Source organism: Pholcus phalangioides, unplaced genomic scaffold (assembly GCF_987345545.1).
Source record: "Pholcus phalangioides strain wild (caught in Gottingen) unplaced genomic scaffold, Ppha-v1.0 ptg000032l_1, whole genome shotgun sequence".
In the NCBI taxonomy this organism is placed as follows: Eukaryota; Metazoa; Arthropoda; class Arachnida; order Araneae; family Pholcidae; genus Pholcus; species Pholcus phalangioides.
The window spans coordinates 3,064,193-3,079,093 of NW_028301622.1; the positions used below are offsets into that span (position 1 = coordinate 3,064,193).

At 37.2% G+C, this 14,901-nt stretch overlaps 1 non-coding gene across 1 annotated transcript; it reads left to right on the top strand.

Annotated features, from left to right (window-relative positions):
* The first annotated feature begins 2,973 nt into the window (after positions 1 to 2,973).
* Positions 2,974 to 3,047, top strand: TRNAS-UGA (transfer RNA serine (anticodon UGA)). The gene has a single exon. It is a non-coding gene; the product is annotated as a tRNA-Ser (tRNA).
* Positions 3,048 to 14,901: the final 11,854 nt, after the last annotated feature.

Below are 14,901 nucleotides of genomic sequence, written 5' to 3' on the forward strand. Positions count from 1 at the left end.
GATCGGACAGATTTACTGACATAGAATTCGTCTTACCTTTTGATTTAAGGGGTACCACCACGACTATATACTAAGGGCTGACTTATTTCCCTGAAGTTTCTCTTTTCGCCTTGGCTCAGTGGGTGCGGTCTCGGATCAGGTGCATGACGTCACTTCTCTGATACTTTTTAACTAAAGCGACCCATAAAATACTAAGGTAGCCAATGTCAATTAATCGGTTCTATCAGGGCGCGATGATAGCTGATACCGACTCCGGCGCGTCATCAGACAGTCCTTATTAAATGACCCTGGGGTCATGGTAAACTTTAAAAATATGAGTGATACATGAATGAACGATATCGCTTTCGCAAATGCATTACACAACGCATGCGATGAACAGTGATTGACCTTGAGCTGAAGTCATCAGCTGCAGCAACACCGCTTAAGACACCAAAATCGAGCTGACGCATGGCTAAAATTTATTGCATTTCTGGACAGTAGCGTGATATTGCGCAGTGTGAGATGTCGAGAGTTACGACAACTCACTGGTATATTACCAAACACAAAATAGTTATCATTCACGAAATTGTGGAGATGAGAACTTCCGAAGGGTTTTGTTTTCTCCGAAAAAAGAAATGGCCTTAATGACCTAAATCTCGTACACCTAATTGGGATCTGAATTGTGCTTCTGAAAAATTTCGAAAACAATTTTTTGAGAAAGACGATTTAATGTTAGTAATCCAATGAAAATTAATATATAGGTGTTCTGCAAGGATCAATTCCGGGGCCTCTACATTTTCCTGTATTCATCAACGATCTTTATGAACTCAACTCAGCATGTAAAGTTATAACATTTACAAATGGCAGTTTTAACTTATACGGCAAAAGGTCACCATTCACTGACTAACATCATTAATATTTATTTAATCAAAATTAGTAATTGTTTCTGCGTTGTAATCACATTATAAGTCGAATACCGCTAAAATAAAAATCTTACATTAAATTTTTCTTAGCAAGCAGATGTTTAAAAAAGGTCGTGCTTCAGAAAGTTTGGGTACCACTGCTTTTTTTTAAGTGATCTATAAATTTTCTGAGAGTAACTTAAGTCAGTGGTGCGTACACTTTTTGAAGCGCGACCCCCTTTTTTGACCAATAACTTCATCAGCGGCCCGTAGGTAGGCTGGCTATATGTCCCGCGACCCCTACATAGGTTGATTATATGTCCCGGTTTTCCGGGATATTCCGATTCTTTTCGCCAGTGAACGTGCTGCCTCGAACGCTTCTTTCGATTTTAGTTACGCGATATTGACTTCCAAAGATATTAGTTTTTTAAATGTCGTATTTAATATTTACTTATAAGTTTATAGTTATATAGTGGTATGTTTAGGTTATATAGTTATAAGTTATATAATTATAAGTTTATAGTTATTATAGTTTTTTTATGTACTTTTTTATGCAAGGTGAAAGTGTAGCGACGTGTATGGTCTTTGATATTCGTATACAGGGTGATTAAGAATCATCCGATTTCAAAATGATTCTCTCTCTCTCTTTTTTTTTTCATAAAACGTAGGCACATCCCCCCCCCCGTATATTCCCATATTACTTATCATTCTATTCTGTGTTTTTAATTTTCAAGAAATATACAATTTTGAAATCGGATAATTCTCTGAATTTACACTGTAAGAGTACTGAATGAATGAACGCCTGTGGCTCTGCCACCGGACTTATCCCGTTGCCGAGATCTCTTCCAGCCCAGCTACGTAGCAGAGTCTGGCACAAAGTGAGTACCCCTAACAGTCTTAGTGTGTAGCTAGTGTTGTGTTTGATATTTCAGTGCTGCCATCTATACTTCAAATTGTGAGTGAAGTGGAACGATTGAATATTTGTAACGTTGTAGGCCTGTTGCTCTCTGTGGCGAGACTTTTCAACGGGGAGATCAACTCGCATTCGCACCATGAAGTTGGAAACCACAGGAAACCAATCGGCTGAGGTTGGTTTTCTGTAAGAGTACTAACTTCATGTTAACTAAAGATATCGTCGGCCGCATGCTAGAAGCACAAATGTACAAATTTTCCTCTTTTTTATCAGCTTTTTGGATAACTTGTTTTGATATCTAAGTTGTGCATGAAAGGAAAATACGCAAATGTGTATCGTCCCTATTGAAACACGTTAGAAAACATTTAAAGAAAATTACTTCCATAGAGTAACCATTCAAACATCATTTCCCACGTTCTTTTTTCTTTTGCAAGGACATTGAACATTCGTCTATGATTCTGGAATGACGGCGCGGACATATATTGTTCAAGTATAATTTGATAAAATTACATTACATGATACATGGTAATTAGCTCAGCTGAATAAAGGCATTCTTTAGTTTTGACGTATTTTTACATGAAAATGAAAATTTCTTATTTAGAGAAATTTTTACTTTGGAGAATTTCTCGCGACCCTCCCCCAGTTCATTGTGGGGTTTGCGACCTACCCTTTGGGGTTTCACGACCCACTAGTTTGCGCACCACTGACTTAAGTGATCTGGATACGTGCTTCTGGTCGACTAAGTGATCTGGAGCTGACATTCAGGGTCATAGATATGACCGAAATATGGAAAAAAAACTACTGTTAAACCAAAAAATAGCAGCAAGCCTAGTGTACAGACAACACCTACTAGAGAATTTTCAGTGGGTGTTGGTACAGAGCTGGTAGTTCTATTTGTAATCTTTATACATCAGAATAAATACCTGTCGGATCAATCGGATTTTCTGTTTATGCATGACACAGTTGAAAACATTTGTAAATAGGAGACGACAAAAAAGGCTAATGCTATACGGTTGCTGCTAACTGGTGAGACAGTTCAAAAATTTGCTCCCCGGGTGACAGGGTTAACAAGAAAAACATAGACAAGGATGACGTCACTCTCCGCTATCATACGAAGGTTTTAACAACTGGATGTTGCGAAGATATATTTTGGAAAGAGAGAAAATTCAGAGATTCGGTGCCTCTGTAGTCTAGTGGTCTAGGGCGTTCACCCTGAAAGTGAAAGGACGTGGGTTCGATTCCCCACAGGGGCAGGTGAATTTTCTCTCCTTCCAAAATATATCTTCGCAACATCCAGTTGTTAAAACCTTCGTAAGAAAAACAGTCTATGAACTTAATAAGTAAAGGATGTGGAAGTTTCGACTTTGAGGATACTTTCTTCAGAGATTCAGTAGAACAACAATGAGGGAGTAAAAGAAATGTGATGAAAGATCATGTACAGTACTTGCTATAAAGAAAGAAGATATCCCGGATAATACATGTTAAGGGATTGATCGGATGATATCTGGTATTTCAATTTCTGCATACGAAGCCTTCGAGTCAGTCTCCAATTTAAAAAAGTCTCTATGCAGAGAGCAGGAATACGATAGTGACATAACATGAAAATTCAAACATTTCCATCTTTACTTCAGAAATGGAATGGAATTTTGTGCGATACACCAAAGTGTATCGCACAAAAAGTAGCGATACCAAACACTTTCGGTGATTAGGTGATGCCCAACACTGATGTCATTAGACGTTTTCGGAACAACTGAAACATGTGACATGAGTTATAAAATGTGTACTGATATCGTTGTATCGAGAGAAGTTTAACATTACAGGCTATAGGCTGTTCCAGACAATATTTGAAAAAATACCGTTGTAGAGGGATTTTAACATTATATCGAGTATCATTGTAACGAGGTTTCACTGTATATGCATCTGTTTTGTGAGCATTGTAAGTAAATTGAACATGAGATTTTTTTTTGTGACATTGAAAACCGTTATATTGACACCATCTTTTTGAAATGTTGTTTTCCTGTCATACAATATTCATTCGGCGGTCACTTCCGCAGACGGCCACTTTTTTGCGGAATGCCGATTGGCCGTCTTAGAGGAGTTTCACTGTATGTGTTTTCAGAACTCCGTGTTTCGCATTTTCTAAAAAGGAACAGAATGCTGGTAAATTGAACTTTTTCTACATGTTATGCCGAAACTAATATTTGGAAAAAAAAAAGGTGATTTGTCTCCTCCGGGAATCGAACCCGGGTCCCCTTGAATACCGGGCAACGGTAAACCAATACACCAGAGAGACACTTTTCAATTCCTTATATCACGCATTAGTAGCCTGAAGCGCTGACTGGAGTCCTAGCAGCCTCCGGAAAATTCAATTTCTCAGTACATTTCGGCCGAAAACATACCATATCTTAATACAGAAACAGGATGCATTCCATCCGAAAGAAAGTAATAAGGAAAATGGAAAACCGAAACCACACAATAGGAAAGTATTTCGCGAAATTGGGAACAGACTGAACTCATGTTTCCTTATTTCTGTCATAGCGAGCAAATACACCAAACAACGCACAATACAACACTGCAAAGACAATAGAAAAGAATATGCACTTGCAGAATACACGGAGTAGAACCCGAACCGAGTTTTTCTTTTTATTCTTCAACTTTAACGACTATTTTATTCTGTAAATGGATTTATTTATATTCTTTTCGGCGTTGTAGCGGAAAATGTAAGTTCTCCCGGAAACTTTTTCGGGAATATCCAATTTCCTGAAAAAAAAAAAACCCAGTTTTATTCCTGTTGAGATTTTTTTTCCCCCCTCTCCAATGTCAAAGCCCATTCCGCGTGAGAGGTTCGACAAATGTCGTTTCATTCCTATGTTGCAGCTTGAAAGTTCGAAGCGAAGGCAAGGAGTAAAAAAATGGTCTTTATATAACCACTGATGAAATAATAATTTTTCTTACTTGGGGTGCTCGGTAGGTGATTTGTTGAGGTATACATTGTTTGTGGATTGAAATACAGTGATACACTTCGGTTGATTATTAAGTTTTTTTTGTTTTTGTTTATAAGAAAATGTGGAATAAGATGGAAGGAATGTACGCAGGCATGTGTGAGAGGTATTCTGATGTCTGTTTGGTAGGATTCCATCTACAAATTCAAAGGTTATCATTGTTTTTTCGTGGGGTCGTCAGCGTGCCATAATTTGTCACCCTATTATCGAGATAATAATTATATGCATGCCATAGGCGGAGATACACTTGAAAGTCTGGGGGGGGGGGTACGATGATTGCTGAGGGGGCATGATGATGATGTTAATTTAATACATTGGAACTGGAGAAACCGTGAGACGCCCAGGCTCTGGGCATCTCCGGTAAAACCAAAATTTATTGATACGTCAAAGATTACATATAGTGCAAGGAAATCAAAAATGATGTAAATCAAAGAAAATTTAATACATTAGATCAGTCGGCTCTAACTTTGATACCGGGGGGGATGCATTGCCCCCATGCCCCCGGCTCCCTTATCTCCGCGTTGCATCTTTCCCACCAACGTGGTCCTATGTCGAGTCCACTTCGACATAGAACAGATATAAATAAACAAATTGGTCAGCAACCAATAGTCTGGATAATGAAGATTAACCTCTTCACATACATGATTTTGGCGACAAATTTGACAAATCTCGATTTGACGAATCAGTGAGGAATCTGGTAACCTTGTCCCAACCTAACTGTAGGTAAGAGAAAAGAAGAACAAGGTCAGAGAAAAAAAAATGAAAACGAGGAAGAAAAAATGTTAACATTGGATCAAATACAAAATTCAGAGAGTGTAAAGGTTTGAATTGCCCAAAATTCGAATTAAACAAGTTTCGCTGCATATAAACGGAAAATGTTCGTCACTCGAATCGGTATCCGTTAGCTATTGGAAAAAAACAATCTTCGTTAGCCGAGAATCACTGTATTATCTTAAGACGTTCATAAATTGTAATGGAGGGGGAGACATTGAATAATGGGAGTTCAACAACTCAAAAATGAGTGAATATTTTTCTGGATTATGTCCCCTCTGGTCCTTCAGATGTATAAAGGCATCAAATTAAAGACCTCACTGATTTGTTTACAGAAGAATAATTTGCACTAATTCATAAGAGACAATTCAATTACACTCAGCGATAACATGCGGTCACATAGAGAACTTCCAAGGGTTGTCTTTTCTTGCTTGTTCTTTTCTTCCCTTTGCTTGTCTTTTGTTCCTCCTGGTTGGCAACCTTTGGGGGAATTTCTCGAGCAATCTCGCGGGATCCCGTTTCTCCGCGTAGCATCAGCAAGGGCTATTGGCAAATCAGGTAATCGTGGCGCCTCAACAACATGGGCAGCATGGTCAGCAACATAGGCACTTTCGCCGAACTAGCCAAGTTCATCGCCCACTTGGAACGATCTATGTACTGTACAGTACATTGAAATGCACTATTTCGTTCCCAATTGTTGGTTTCACATTGTACAAACACATATCATACCTTTTTGTCAGGCTAAAAATTATAGCTAATAATAAATAAAGAACTATTTAACCCCTTTATATACAGGCGTCCAGAAAAATATTTGGATAATCTGTACTTGAAGTACCGCGGATAAAACTCAAGAAGAGCTTGCTTCCTTGTTCGCATGTTACAAATAGACGGGGAGGGAGGGAATGGGGGATATTGGTACAGCAGATTTCACTCCCACCTTCTGTCCTTCTCATCCTCCCATATGTGTTCTATTTTTATCTTTCTTATAAATACGGTCGCCGTTCGATATAACGAACCCATTTGTCTAATCAAAAGGAGACGTTATATTGGGAGGGTCATTATATCGAAAGTAAAACGTATGATACTCGTTCTATGAAAACATTTGGGACTTATCCTGCCGGTGGTTATAATGGAATGGTCGCTATAACGTGGGGCCGTTATAACGAGCGTCAACGGTATATGGTATTTAGGAGGGAATCACAAAAATGGAGTATGAAAACGACGGAGAGAAGAAAAAAACAACTTCCGTTCATATATAGCGTAGCAATTAAGCCCCACGGTGATGAGAGCGGAGTTGAAAAAACTGGGAGAACTGGATTATATATATGAATTTCTTCAATTTACGTTTGGACGAGATATCTCGTCTCTCATCGATAAGGGATTTAGGAAATTCTAACGATATTTCAGGAACATAACCATACACGTGCTTGAAGATTGAAGTGTTTAACCCATCGGTTACACAAGTTCCAGAGGCGGCTTGTCATTAAAGAAATGCTAAAAACGTTTTGCATTTTGTTATGATAAGAACAGAGCCCGATTTCAGCACGGGCAAGAATTACATTTGTCCAAATATTCATGGTTTCGAAGGTCCGAAAATTTAAACAGTACACAGGGTGGAAGAGAAGTCCTGGTCACATTTTAAAAAATAACAAATCCACCAGTTTACATAAAAATTTGCTGTTTGCGCTGAAATACTTATTGTGGTGAAATATAGTTAAGAGGTGATGTTAAATAAAATGGGTTTGTCACCAGAGCGAAGAATACCTGAAAAGGGGAAGAGGTAAAGGAAATGGCTAGGAATGACAAAAGTACAAAAAAAACACAATAATTTTTGGCCGCAAGCTTAGTGGGATTAACAAGATTATAAAAAATCACATTTATTAGTTCACTAGCTGTAATACCCGGCGCTGCCCGAGTTTCCGCAATGAGGCTTTTTTGGATCACGTGACATCTCCCTCTCTTTTTCTTGAGGGACATATAAACCGTGTCCAAGTTAACCAATATGGCGACTTCCTGCGCGATTCATGAAATAAACAAATTTAGATTTACAGAAACGTAGAAATGAATATATATTTTCCTTTTTTAAGGGGCGCTAGGTATTTCGATAAACCTCCACCCCCTGAACTTCAAGTTATCTATCTCTGCCTGTTTTAGCTTTCAAAAAATGCTTAATTAAAGCTGTGGAATTTTTTCGATCCACTTTTTACGGGCTCATTACTAATTTTAAAATATCCTAACCCACATGAATTTATGCAAATAAATATCAAAAGACAATACGGAGACATTAATTTTCATGCTTGAGAAGATATAAATAAAAAGTTGAAATCAATGTTAATACATGGATATCAAACTCAAAGGTAGGTCCGACTAATTACTTCATATTTAATCTCCTAGGCTTCGTATCTCTAAGCGAACTGAATATTTCAAAAATCGAAAATTCAATACAACTTTTAAAATTATTGATGGGACGGAAAACCCCACCAAATTTCCGCATTTCTACAATAAAATCGGCAATTTTAACACTGATTTCTATGGGAATCATCCTTTGCTTGACCCTCAAACTGATGCTGATGATGATTATGACGTCTATTCGAAAAGCCTCATTACTGGGAGGATTGAAAAAAAGTGGCAAACCATTCATTATAAAGGCATAAACTATTATACATATGGTAACAGGATTAAAGAAGTGACAAACCGTTGTAAAGGCACATACACGTCTGAAACGCATTGCTAGGGAACCACGGTAACCAAAGTAAATGTTCCGAAAGTGATTGTTGAGGCCCAAAAACCATTGTTGCCCAACCGTTTTTTGCCCATTTGGGGCATTTGTTCTGCTCTGACAAACTTTTAAAGTAGCCTATCGTTCAAGTCGGGTCCCATTTGGTATACATGCAAAATTTGGCGACGATCGATCTAAAATTGTAGATTTGTATAGAGAACATACACACACACACAGAAAATCAATTTTATATATATAGATTGCATAAGGGAGATTCTCACAAGATAAAACGCTTGCAATTTACAACAAAAATCAAAACACTAAATGGTCATGTCAGAATATTTTTGGGTGGCGGAATTGACATTCAACAAAGAAAATGTTGGCTCTGCATTAAATTAAAAATGTGCACAAAAAAAAAAAAATAAAAAAAAAAAACAATGAGGTACCTCATAAATTATTCATGAATGTCCTTATGGCCGTAGCATGGTGTAGGGGGGTGATCCTGGGCGTCGGTTCATGCGTCTTGATGTGATGCTCTCAAATTTTATGCTCGGAGCAGTGTCCTATTCAGGTGAGCGTCGATGCAGTTGTAGATGGATTTCCGGTAGGTCATCTGGACCGATCGTCATTGTATGCTGCTTCCGATCATTCGATGTCCGGTTCACATTCGAGTGGGTTTTTACATTGAACATTGGAGGACCGGACACACCCCGCTTCCCATCTCAGAGAGATATCGAAGCTTTCCCGGGGGATGGGTGTATCCGGAAATTTATTAATTTATGTGAAAATAACAATGATATACATGTATACAATAAATAATCTGGAATAAATAATCGTACAAATTGTGATCATATAGCATCATCCACAGATAATCAGTCCGTAATCGTAATAGTCCTTATATAAATAATCAAAAAATAATTTTTGTCTTGTATGTGATAGAATCTGGAAGTGAGTTTATCCAATCTCAAAACCAAGTGGGCTTTTACAGTGGAATCACATGAACTATATTTTTAAGTGGTATTAAGGCAACGGCACGATCATCAGGAGGTCCCTCCAAGAGAACCTCTTCCTTTTTCTCCTACATGTTGAGTGTCCTGACGCCAGAAACCCAGTTTTCCTCGATGTTTTCGCACCTTGGTGATTACGAGCTCGCCAAGTGTACAAAAGTGAACTCGCCGCTGGTGTACGTGAGTGTCCCTTTTTACAGCAGCAGTCACTGTAACCGGTGCTCTCTGGTTCTTACCGTTCCTGTACAAAGGACCTGGCGTCGAATCAGCGACGATAGTGCGCCCTGAGTTGGTAGAAGGTTGGCAACCCCTACTTGGTGCGGCGACATGCCGTCTCGTGGATTGTTGAACTGTGCAACAGCGATGTATATAGTTGAATGACGTTGTGTGCCGACAAAAGGTACCGCTCGTTCTCTGTAGCGACCACACACATATTCTTGGGGGGGAGACGTACGACTCAATTTTGCGATCGGGGTCAAGTATAAAATAACAAAATGCAAATTCATGCCTGTGATGGCATGACATTCTGCCTCGCCACAAAAAAAACGAAAAAAAAAAATATGAGAACACACATTCGTTGTATGAACAAAAATGTTAAAGATAAGCAGAGCCAAAAAAAAACAAACAAACTTGCAGAGCCAAAATTAAATTAAAGGGAAATATATACAATCATGCTATTATGACAGGGTAAATAATTGAACAACATATGATTTTACGACACAGTATAAAAATATTGAACATCTTTGTGAAGCACCCTGTACTTCAGTCAGCGTGTCAACGGCGTACTGACACGTTATACATATACGATATCTGAGTGTGATCAGTGGTTCCACAATATGGACTAGATCAATGTGTGAATATTCTTCTTGCACACCCTGTACATATCAATCTTTTTTCTTTTTTTTTTTGAAGGTAACAAGTTTTCTTGAGTAAATGAATAAACATTGGTTGCAAGAATCACTATATACAACACAAAATATTGTTTGCAAGCATATGAATGGGAGGGGAATAAAAAAAAACAAAAACAAAGGTGTGTGTGCAGTGCCAAAGTGTGAAGTTGTGGAGAAGCTCCAGCATAGAGATTAAGTGTCAAATTGTCGATAGGGTGAAAAAGAGAAAACAAAGAAGGAGCTGAGCATTTTGATGATATGTGGTGACATATAGTTAAGAGGTGATGTTAAATAAAATGGGTTTGTCACCAGAGCGAAGAATACCTGAAAAGGGGAAGAGGTGAAGGAAATGGCTAGGAATGACAAAAGTACAAAAAAAAACCAATAATTTTTGGCCGCAAGCTTAGTGGGATTAACAAGATTATAAAAAATCACATTTATTAGTTCATTGCATAAAAGAGATTCTCACAAGATAAAACGCTTGCAATTTACAACAAAATGGCTTGAGTCTTTTTTCTTTTCTTTGTAAAATTAAAAAAGTTGAAATTTCATTCACACACAGGTGACACTGCAAAACGCAAAACCTCTACATCTATATATATAAAATTGATTTTCTGTGTGTGTGTGTATGTTCTCTATACAAATCTACAATTTTAGATCGATCGTCTCCAAATTTTGCATATACACCAAATGGGACCCGACTTGAACGATAGGCTACTTTAAAATTTAGTCAGCCCAGGGCAAATGCCCCAAATGGGCAAAAAACTGTCCGGCAACAATGGTTTTTGGGCCTCAACAATCACTTTCGGAACGTTTACTTTGGTTACCGTGGTTCCCTAGCAATGCGTTTCAGACGTGTATATGCCTTTACAACGGTTTGTCACTTCTTTAATCCTGTTAGTATATGTATAATAGTTTATGCCTTTATAATGGTTTGCCACATTTTCAATATACTCTCAGTAATGAGGCTTTTTGAATAGACGTCATAATCATCATCAGCATCGCTTTGAAAGTCAGGAAAAGGGTGATCCTCATAGAGATCAGTGCTAAAATTGTCGATTTTACTGTAGAAATGCGGAAATTAGTGGGATTTTCCGCCCCATCAATAATTTTAAAAATTGTATTGAATTCTCGATTTTTGAAATATTAAGGTCGCTGAGAGATATATGAAGCCCAGGAGATTAAAAATGAAGTAATTAGCCGGACCTACTTTTGAGTTAGACATTCATGCAATAACATTGATTTCAGCTTTTTATTTACATCTTCTCAAGCATGAAAAATAATGTCTCCGTATTGTCTTTTGATATTCAACTGCATTAATTCATAGCTTAGGATGTTTTAAAATTAATTATGGGCCCGTAAAGTACATCGAAGAAATTCCAGAGCTTCAATTAAGCATTTTTGAAACCTGAAACAGGCAGATGGATAAATTAAAGTTCGGGGGGGGGGATCGAAATACCTAGCGCCCCTTAAAAAAGGATAAAAAGTATATATTCATTTCTGTTTCTTTAAATCTAGATTTGTTTAGTTCATGAGTCGCACAGGAAGTCACCATATTGGTTAACTTAGACACGGTTTGCATGTCCCTCAAAGAAAGAGGTAGATATCACGTGTTTCTAACAGCCTCATTGAAGAAAACCCGGGCAGCGCCGGGTATTATAGCTAGTCTTATATATAAATGTGAAAGTATGTGTCTGTCTGTATGTATGTACGTATGTCTGTTCTTTATACAAATCTACAGTTTTAGACCGATCGGCGCCAGATTTTGCATATATACCAAACAGGACCGATATTGAACCGTAGGCTACTTTAAAAGTTCGTCAGAGCTGGGCAAATGCTCAAAATGGGCGAAAAACTGTCGGGCAACAATGGTTTTGGGGCCTCAACAATTACTTTCGGAACGTTTACTTTGGTTACCGTGATTTCCAACAATGTGTTTAAGACGTGTATATATGCCTTTACAATGGTTTGTCACACCTTTAATTCTGTTATTATAACAGTTTATTCCTTTATAACGGTTTGTATCTTTTCCAATACTCCCAGTAATTGAAGAAAACACGAAAAGAGCGCCGGGTATTTCTGCTAGCTAATATACAGGGTACCCTGTAAGTGCTAATGCGACCTTTATCTCATCAACCGCCCATCGTAGAGGTATAGTTTCAATTTAAAAAATGCTTAAAAGGCGTTTGAATAATATCCGCTGGACATATGGCGTCACTAATAACAAGGAACAACAACTACGATGACAAAACTGAGAATAAAAATGTTCAACGCCAGCTGATGAACTCAATGCTTGCCTCAAATCATCAACACTCTGGCACGAAGTTAAAAAATTATCATCATCCACCAATATGCGAGCAAAATGACTCAGCACTGCTATCATTTTCAATTATCATTATTCACCAACATGCAAAATTCCGATTCGTTTAGTTTTTTCCATGACAATCAACAAAGCGCAAGGCCAATCGTTAGCAGTGGCAGGTATCAACCTACTTGAGCCCTGTTTTTCACACGGACGGCTTTTCGTCGCCTGTTTGCGTGTTGGAAATCCGAAAAATTTGTACATCTACACACCAGATGGAAAAACTAAAAATATTGTGCATTCACAAGCGATTGCACCTGAAGTTTTTAATTATAATATTTAAAAATAAAAGTAATTTTTTCTTACTTGATGCAGAAATTTTTTTGATCAAGAAATAATTATTAAGGTATACATATATACATTTTTTTTACGGGACGGGCAACGTCACCGGGTATCAGCTAGTATCACATAAAATACTACACAAACAGTGAATAATTAATGTTTATGACTCTTTACACATCACATAAAACTATTACATTTGAACATGAGAGCCTATTTTAGCTTTGGCTACATCTAAATAGGTAAAAGGGTGGTAATGTTTGAATGCCATAAACATTAATTGCAAATTGTCCTAAAACATCAATTATACGCCACGGGTGCACTACCTCCGGGCCTGTGGGCCAAATGCGGCCCATGAAGTGGTACATATGACCCGTGAAAGTTCTTCCGGTCGAAAAGTATCAAACACACTCCACGATTAATACCTGGAATGGCCATATTTCCTTCACGAAAATATGAAAAACTGGGTAAGACGTTATCAATTACAGCCAAAAAAAGGTATCGAAATCAAGTAAAGTTGCCAATCGCGTAAAAAAAATGTTCAGAGGCAAGTATAGGCATCAATTACAGCCAAAATAAATTATCAGAAGCAAACAAAGGAATTTTAAAAAATTTGAGTAAGCCTCGTTGAAAATAAGAGGGAAAACCAAACATTTTATATACAAAAAAAAAAATTAGGACACCAAAATCACCGAAATTTCCAGTAAAATACAAGTAATATGTGCAGTGGGGAATAGCATTATTGAAGGTAAATAAAATTAACAATTACAGCGAAAACAAATTGTTGTCAAAGGCAAGTTTTCAATGACAGCCAAGAAAAACAGCCAAAGTCAAACAAAATTGCCAATTATCGCCTAAGTTATTGAAAAATTGCCAATGACGGGAAATGAAGAGCTACTGTAAGTCGCAATGGGTAAAAATATAATCTAAAAAAAAAAAATCACACACACACACACAACAACAACAAAATACGTAGATGTTTGACAAAATATGAGAGATAAAAATTTAGATATGCCTATAATTAATTATGATTCACATAATTATTATAATATAGTTTATAAGTCATGAAAAGTGATCTTAATTCTAGATTTCAAAAAATTTCTGTAAGCCTCTTTGAAACTGTGGAAAATATGGAAGATTTTATAAAAATTTTAGGAAGGGAAAAATCACTTAAATCTCCCGTAAAGTACAGGTAATATGGTCATCCTATATATACAGGGTATCCTGTAAGTGCTAATGCGGCCTTTATCTCATCGATCGTCCGTCGTAGAGGTATGATTGCAATTTGATAAATGCTCAAAAGGCGTTCAAAAAGTACCTTGTACCAGTTTTGAGAGTGAAAATACAGTGCGTCACAAAATAAGAAATCTAAATTTTTATACCAAATAAGAAATCCAAATATTTCATCAAGTTGGCACAAAATCCATTTGAAGAATTAATGATGAAAAATTTTCTAGGGAGACAGGCGCCTTCTCGCCCTCTTCAGGATCCGCCCCTGATAAATCCTTACAATCACATGTAATTTTAGATTTACTCGATTGAATAGGGATATAAAATATTGAAGTGCTAATATTGAATATTTTAATTCGAATTTAATTTCAATTTTTACTGGTATAGAAAACAACTAGACAACATCACATTTATCGTAATTTTCTATTACCCCTTGTACATTAGAGTAGACACATGCCACGTATCTTATCTTCAAAGATAAGGTTATTATTATACTCTTGAAATGTAATAGATAGAGACGTTTTGTTCCGGTCCATAAAATTTATGTACTTGCATTCTTTGATTCACTGGCTCAGAAATAATACCGTCGCCGGGCACTACATTCATCCATCTCGAAAATGTTTTTTCTCTCCATGTCATTCATGTTTCGGTTTTCTCTGCATGGGGATTGCTTTGAAGAATATCTCAACAGCCCCATTAAGGAATTCCTTTCAAGATCCAAAAACGTCGTAATCCCAATTCATTTCTACTTGGATGAATTGAAAACGAGAAAAATATAAATTTCGTTTTGGTATCTCTCTCTCTCGCTTCATCTTATTATTACTGTTGATTTTCTTCCAAGGAGATG